General features: G+C 37.7%; 1 long non-coding RNA gene across 1 annotated transcript; it reads left to right on the top strand.

The window, feature by feature from the left end:
- Positions 1-6,146: 6,146 nt before the first annotated feature.
- Positions 6,147-7,892, top strand: LOC147793579 (uncharacterized). Its single transcript, XR_015420036.1, has 3 exons — positions 6,147-6,346; positions 6,707-7,433; positions 7,522-7,892. It is a non-coding gene; the product is annotated as an uncharacterized LOC147793579 (long non-coding RNA).
- Positions 7,893-8,275: the final 383 nt, after the last annotated feature.

Genomic DNA, 8,275 nt, shown 5'->3' with positions numbered 1-8,275 from the left:
TTGATGTAGAAACTTCTAGACTTTGTGCCAAGAGTTCATTCCTTTACTGCTTAACTTGAGCCTATAGAGCCTTATATTCAATATTTATTCCTTACAGGGTGTAATCAAATCCGGCATCTGCTTGACTTGCTTATACTTTCTCGTACTGGATGGGAACGGCAATCTCATAATCAGATATTTCGGCTGATGTCCTTGAACTCTATTCTACTGAATTGACTAACGCAGCTCAGGGATCTAATCTATAGCCCGGGGAAGATCTGGAATAGAATGACTGCATTACGCGGCTTATAAATCTAAGGCAGTAGGATCTCTTAACTGCTAAGGGAGTTGATTCCCTACAATGGCTTGACTTGCCTGCCAGAGGTCTTGAAGGAAACGGCCTTCATTCATACAAGAGAAGAACTGGGACATAGCTATCTCTATGGATGGATATTAATCATCATTCTCTTTTGTTTGAGACCGACCTTCTTAATAGAAGCCACTCAGCCTAGACGAGTAGATGGAGCTCCCAGTAAGACTTTATCTAACTCTCTTCATCCCATGGATCAACAGTTGTCAGATGTGAACCTGCTTTGTCAATCTCTAAAGTGTAGAGTCTTGATTTGTCTACTACAGGATTGAATTATCTTCTACTGCTTGAAGAGCCAGCAGGGAAGGGCCTAACCTTTCTTTTGTCCTGGGGTTACAGAACGGAAAGACAGCTGACAGAGGAATCAACCCATGATTTTCGGATTCTCATTTTGACTTCGTTGCTTGCTACATCCTTTCCTACTTTCTCATTCGAAGGTAAGTGAAAGACTGAACACATCGGAAAGTGGATCGTCCCTGATTTATGGTTTATGTCTTGCCTCGTGGCCAACTCTCAGGGGCTGAAGTTCGACACAGAGCTTTTTGGTTCTTCAGTTATAGCAGCACTGAGCAAGATCCAACAGCTCCAGTCCTACAGGTTTCCACTAAAGTGACTTAAGTATAAGTAGCCCTCGAAGAGTCCGTTTATTCTCTCCTCGCTTTCAAAGAGATACCGCCCGTGGGTATCTTACCATCGGATACCGACAGTCGTCTTCTAACATTACCGACCTTTAAATAAAGGGTTTGAATCACTTTCACATAAAAACAAGCAAGTGAGAGATTGGACTCAAAAAGAAAAAGAATAAGAAGAGAAGGAACAAACAGAACAGACTTACAGAAAGAAAGAAGGTGAAGGAGAAAGAAAAGAACCAAACAGACTGATAGTTGTAGAGGTGAAGGAGAATGAAGAGTATTGATCTTTTACAATGATAGAATAGTGAAGGAGGTAAGCGAAGCCGAGGTAAAGGATTTCTTATTCTTCTTTTACAGGGAAGGGAGAGGAAAAGAGTGAAAGAAAGGCTAAGACAGAGAGGAGCGAAGCAAGCAGTGAAAGAAGAAATAGGTGAAGGAGAGAAGCAAGCCTATTTACCTTGTGAAAGAGTGAACAGAGTGAAAGAAGGATCAGAGAAAGAATGAATAAGGAGTGTTTACAGGAGAGGAAAATAGTGAAAGAATAATCCTCCAGTTTACAGTTCAAGAAGGATTTCATATGCTTTTGACCTTGTAAAATCAGTCCAATGCAGGGTTACGAGAAGAGGAGAGGACAGGACGGGAGATTAACATATTTACACAAAGAAAGAAAAGGGTCGAAGACATGAAACCGAGTTTACGAGGTGAGAGGTCTCAGACGCGAGACGAGAAAAGAAAAGGGAGGAGAGGATTGAGGTTCAGTCTGTCTTCGTTTACAGTTCAAGAAAGGTTCAGGATCAGATCAAGAGAAGAGCCGATAGGTGAATCAGTATATCCAGTCCAGCCTATTTACCTTATGAATGAAAGAAGGGCACAGTAAATGAATTAGCTAATGAACCTATTTACCTTGGTTACTCTGAAAGAAAGAATAACGAAGACGAACAGAAGGAGAAGGGGTGAAACCGCGAGACCGAAGGGAGAGGGGTGAAACCGCGAGACCGAAGGGAGAGGGGTGAAACCGCGAGACCAAAGGGAGAGGGGTGAAACCACAAGACCGAAGGGAGAGGGGTGAGGTTCAGTCTTTCCCTTTAAGTACCGAATGAAAGAAGAAGAAGAAGGTGAACAAGAGAATAGGAACAAGAGAAGGAATCCTTCGTCTTCACTTGAAACACTAATAAGGGAGAAAGAGTATGTATGCTTTACCGAGGGAAATTAGGGAAGGGAATAGCGGGTCAGGGAAAGGAGTGAAATCAAAGACCTATTACCGAGGGAAATCAGTCAAAGAATAAGAATACATAGGGAAAGGGGCACTCATCGAAGAGGGGCGAAGACAGACTCTCGAACATCCATCCTTTCATTTTCTTAGTTTACCAGTGATTGAAGGTAAGTAAATGAATATGCTCGCAATGAATAAGGAGTCTTTCCTTGGATGATTCAAGATTCTTATTTGAATAATGATATTTTCTTGTTATCAACTCTTAGCTTACTACTCTCATTATCAACTCTTAGCTTACTACTCTCATCTGATTTAATAAGGAAGAAAAAGAGAAAAGAAAGGGGGATAGGAAAATAAATAGTTAAGATTCCCAGTTTACAGTTAAAGAAAGAAGGGACAGGTTCAGCAGGATCATTCTTGCTTGCTTCTTTCTTACAGCAGGAAGGAGAGGAAAAGAGTGTTTGAATAATCCTCCAGCCTATTTGTTTTTGAGTTCAATGAAAGCAAAAATAGGGAAGTCTTTGGTTTAAGGTTTCGGCTTGACTTAAACATTACCTCGGCCCAAAATCTCCCTAAAAATAGGGAGAGGATAGAATTAATTAATAAATGGTCTTTACAGAATAAGGAGTGAACGAAGTAGGAGTCTTTGTCTTTCTTTGGGCTCCCTTTATTCTTTCACTATAAAGTCTCATTCATCGATAGTCTTTCCTTCAATGCACTCTCATTCATCAATATGTTCAATCAGGTTACCTCGTTCGAGAATAACTCACAATCATGAAAGGTAATAGATAGAGGTTCCGAGAGCAAAGAGAACAGACCTCGTTAGAAAGGGAGCAAAGCTTCGAGTCTTGACTTTCTGTTTCAGGAGAAAGAGAAGAGAAAGAGTTGGTTGGATAGGACAGAAGATTAACCTATTTCCCCAGTTTACCTTGTTCAAGAGTGAAAGAGAATTAATTGCTTTACCAGAGAGTCAAACAAAGAGTGAAAGAGGTAAGCTCAGCCCAGGTTCAGGAGAATGCAGAGAGAGTCTTTCCTTCAGGTTTAGGAGTAAGTAAGTAAGTAGGCAGAGGAGTCAAGGAGGTTGAGTCTTGAGTCTTGAGTTCCTGTTCCGGAGTAAGTAGGGAGACTGACCGTAAACTCTAATGCATCTTGTCTTGCTTCAGTCTTTACAGTTCCATCAGGTTCAGGAGAGGACTCAGACAGAGTGAAAGAGAGTAGCGAAGCAATGAGACAAGAAAGAATAGCTCCGCGAAGCAACGAACCCATAGATATAGAGATATAGAATAGAGATATTGATATAGAGATATAGGCCAATGGAATTGTCAGACCAATACAATAGTTTACGAGGTTACGGATTGAATTGACTCTCTCATGTATAGGTTTAGGTTCAGCATGGAATGAATTTACTCCACAGTAAAGGCATATCCGATTCTTCTTCTTTCTTTCCTGTTCCGGCTGACGAATCTTTCGTTTCGTCTTTCAAAGCTAAAGCAACTCCTTTATTTATTCAAAGACCGTAAACTAGCATTTATTGATAGTCTTTACTCTACCTTCTTTTAAACAAAGACTATACGGATAGTCGGTTAAGGTTCAGTCTTTCAAAGCTGCTACTGCTAATTAATTTAATATCCCTTATAGGTTCAATCGGGTTCAGGTTCTTCTTCTAGCTTTACCGAGGTCAAGAGTGAGATCAGGATAATTTCATTAATTAATCTTGCTTTCGTTGAGTCTTATTAGTTTACTGTTCAAGAAAGAAAGGCTAAGACAGAGAGCAGCCAAGCAAGCAGTGAAAGAAGGGACAGGGAGAAGAGCCAAAGTCAAGCAAGCAGTTCAATTCGGTGCAGCTTTAGGAGGTGAAGGAAAAGATCAAGAATCAAACACCTCCCATATTACCGAGAGTGAAATCAGTTAGGGAGCGGAGAAAAGAGCTACTTCATATGCTTTACCCAGTGTTCGTTCAGTAGTTCAGGATAGATAATTAATCTTTATTTAGTATTGATCTTTTACAGTGAAGGGAGAGTGAGTGAAAGAGAAGAAAGCAAAGAGACCAAGGTTACAGTTCCAGAATAAATAGGAAAGAAAAGCAACTGAGCAACTAGACCAATACAATAAAATAAGGAAGGAGCGAAGCAGACTGATAGTTGTAGAGGTTTCAGGAGAAGAGAATGAATCTTTCGGCTTTCTCTTGAGGATTGACTTCCTACTAATAAATTACCCTGTCTTTGAGTTCAATGAAAGAAAGAAGAAATAGGCAGAGGTTCATGAGTTTACTTTACTGTGTTTTCAGGGTCAGGAAAGAAAAGAGAAAGATCAGTAGCAAACTTTACGGTCTTTGAAAGAAGGTAGAGGTGAATGAGTGAAGTTCGGAAACTATTATGAATCGAGAGTGCTTCAGTGGGAATAATAAATAGGATAATGCAGAGGAAAGGTACGAAGCCAGCAGTGAGACTACAACGAAGAGGATTGAATGAATTTACTAGACTCTAAAAGAAAGGAGCGAAGCCACCTTGTTTACTGTGTAAAAAGGGTCAGGAACTTCTCATCCTCCCACCCAGCCTATTTACCTTGGTTACTGTTCGTTCCCCCTTGTTCAAGAGTGAAATGACAGAATAAATAGGTGAGAAGGGGAATTAATCTTGCTTCTTTTACCGACTGTAACTGTAAAGGTTCAGTAGCTCAGGGAAGGAGAATGAGTGAAACCAGTAGGATCAGGAGTGCACTCTCATGAATAAGGAGTTTCCTCTCCTTTCACAGTAAAAGAGAAATACTCCTTCCTTCCTTCCTTCCTTCCTTACTTACTTATTCTTCACCTTCAAACACTCTGTCTTCGTCTTCTGACTTTGACTCTCCCTTCCGGTCTCGCACTTCGTTCCTCTCCTGTCAGCTAATTCATTTATTTCTTCTAGAACTGTAACAAAGGAGTTCAATCAGGTCCTCAGGGTTTACAGTTCAAGGATCAAGCAAGATCAATTAAAGAATAAGAATACATAGGGGAAGGAGAAAGAATAACTCAATAGGTTCCGGAGCTTGACCCCTTCTTCTTTCTCATACAGCCAGCCAGCCCATTTACCCCGTGACAGAATTGTCTTCTTCTTTCATTCTTTATACCAGATAGAGCAAATCTTTCTTCAATCAGGTCAGGTAATATCAATGAAGGAGATTGAGTTTCTCTTTCTCTTTCTTTACAATGAATAAACAAACAAGGAGTGAAGTCGAATTCATCTTTGTTCAAGACATAGTGAAAGAATAACAAACAATCATTGAATGAAGGCAATATCAGAAAAGGAAGCCAGCCCATTTACCTCGGTCAATCAGTCAAAGGTGAAGGAGGAAGTAGGTAGAGTAGGTTACGGAGAAATATCAGTGTTTGAATCAATAGGTGAAGGAGATCAGCAGAGGGGAAGGGAGACACACCGTATGAGTTTTTGTAGGATCAAGAGAACGGACCTACAAAAAGAAGGAAAAGGTGAATGAGTCAGTAAGTAGCGAGAGGAGAAAGACTAAATAGGAGCCGTAGTGAAGGAGAATGAATTTCATATGCTTTGTTTACAGTTCAAGAAGAATGGGTGGGTGACTCTCATCTTCTTTATTCAGTGAAAGAAGGAAAAGGCAATGGGTGAGACCAATAGAATAGGCGAATGAGTTTACAGGATTGAATGAATATTCCTCTCATGTAAAGGAAGGATAAGCTGCAAGGAATTGACTCTCATCTTGAGTTGAGTGTTTACTCTTCTTCAAGTGATTGAGTGAAGGAGAAAGATCAGTGTTTGAATCAATAAGTTCAGAGGAGGGAGAAGGAATCACTACAACAAATTACCATTTCTATAGCTTTTGAAGATAGCATTTACTAAAACATGCTATAAAAAGATAAATAAATAAAAAAAAAAGGCCGACACAAAATATATAAAAAAAGTTGACAAAAAAAAAAAAAAAAAAAAGCTAGATAGGAGGCTAGATTTTTTTTTTTCTCCCAATTTCCTCTCTTCCCCTTGTGCTCCATTTTGCCATAATCTACGGATTTGGAGTTATAACCCATGTATTTCATCTTTTTCTTCCTTTTGTATTCCATTTTTGTCCATGGCAACTTCGTCTTTGCTCTATCCTCATGTCAATGTCGCTGATCTGGGCCAAATGAAAAAGCTCTTAATCGAGGTTAGCATTCACATGTGTGTTTAATCTATTGAGCATAGTTTAATATTTGTGCCCTGAAGGAGGAGTACATAATACCCTACATTTTAAAACAAGAATGAGAAGAGTGGATTTGCATCTAGGTTTCTCATTTCTTAAACATTTGGATTGATACTTCTTCTTTTTTGTTCTAGGGTTTAGGTTTCTCTATGTTTTGATGTTTGGTTCTCTCTGTTTTGGTCCTTTCATTTTCTCAATTAATTTGGATATTCAGTTTTGGAGATGATGCTTTTGATTTCTAGCATTTTGATTAATTTAAGAGATTTAGTTAAATTCAGGGGTGTAATTCTCACATAATTTTGTTGTTGTTTATTTTCCTTGTAGAATTTGTTTCACTCATGGCACCAACTTGGGGAGCTAAGGCTCTGTTTCAACTTTGTGAGTTATACTTTAGTAGATCTTCCAATTTTGTGGGCATGGTTTTTCCCATGTTTGTTTCAATATATCAGCATATCATCCTTACTAATTGAAGTTCTAAAACTATACTTTTGACAAATTTAAACACTTTGTTTCTCTTAATTGGTCTAATTTGTCATCTTTCTCACTTTCATTTTTTGCTACTTGAGTGATGCTGTAATATTATGGTAGAACAAGAGGATGAACTTAAACTATTAAATTTAATCATTGTCTTGTCATAATTTCTCAATAGAGATCATTTAAAGAAATTATGTGGGGATAATTTTCCTGAATGGATCTTCTTCTCCGCTTATGAGCAGGTTCCTTTTCCTTTTCTTTTTATGTTTCTCCTTTTACTCTTTGTTGATCATTATTGTTGTGTTGTTCTATAATTTAAAATGATGATACATAGGATGGAAGAATGATAAGTTACTTTTTGTTTGTTTTAACATTAATGGTAATTCTGGAAATATCGGAGATGATGTTACTCGATATGATAGCTTTCCAGTGTGATGCATGGACGCTCCTTCTTTTCTCCAGTTTAATAGACACATTGATGTACTTGGGTCAAGAACAACGGAATACCTTAAGCGCAATCTTTTCAATAACCAAAGTAGCCATCAAGACTTTATCAAAGACACAAAGACAGCTATTAGTAAGAAGTTATAATTTGTGCCTATGATTTCATATTTTCCTGTTGCCTTGCAAGTGGAGCATAAACTAAGCAAATACTTATTTTGCAGCAGAGGTTTTTAAACATGCAGACTATATTAAAGAAGAGAGAGGCCAGCAGAAAGATGTCGGGTCAACTGTTGTCCTATTAGGGGATCGTTTCTTTGTTGCTAATGTTGAATAGTCCAGAGTAGTTGGATCTAGAGTTGGTTCAGGTTGCCTATTATTTTTTTCTGTCAATGGATGATTCTGGGATAGAGGACTTGCACTTCAAAGTCGTGACATGATAACAGTTCCTTGAAAATCATTGCAAGTAGTGGAGAATATTTTAACTTGTATAGTTTGTATAACTTTATTTTAGGAAATGATGAATACTACTATTGTAATGGAAATAGATTATGAAATCTCAACTATGAATGGAAGTCATGGTATTTAATATGCTATGAGTATCTTATGTGTATATTTAGTATTTGAATTAAATTTTATTAAAAAAATGTTGTTAAAATTTTATTATGGTAACTATAATGATTATAAATGAATAATTAATTTTATTATAGCATTAATTTAAAGTTATATATAGCTTCAATAAAACGCTATAAAATATTTTTTATAGCAACGTTTATAAGCTATAAATTTATACTCTATTATAGCATCTATTATAGCTATAAAAAATTGCTATCAAACGTCATTCTATTATAGCATCTATTATAGCTATAAAAAATGCTATAAAAAGTCTCAGACTTTTAATAACATGGGCTGTCACGACGTACGAAAAATGCTATAAAAAGTCTACGATAGCATTTTTCGTAAGCTATCGTATCTATT

The sequence above is a fragment of the Cucurbita pepo genome, chromosome 2, assembly GCF_057944985.1.
Source record: "Cucurbita pepo subsp. pepo isolate OVF chromosome 2, ASM5794498v1, whole genome shotgun sequence".
Taxonomy (NCBI): domain Eukaryota; kingdom Viridiplantae; phylum Streptophyta; class Magnoliopsida; order Cucurbitales; family Cucurbitaceae; genus Cucurbita; species Cucurbita pepo.
This window is presented reverse-complemented; position numbering and strand designations above follow the sequence as displayed.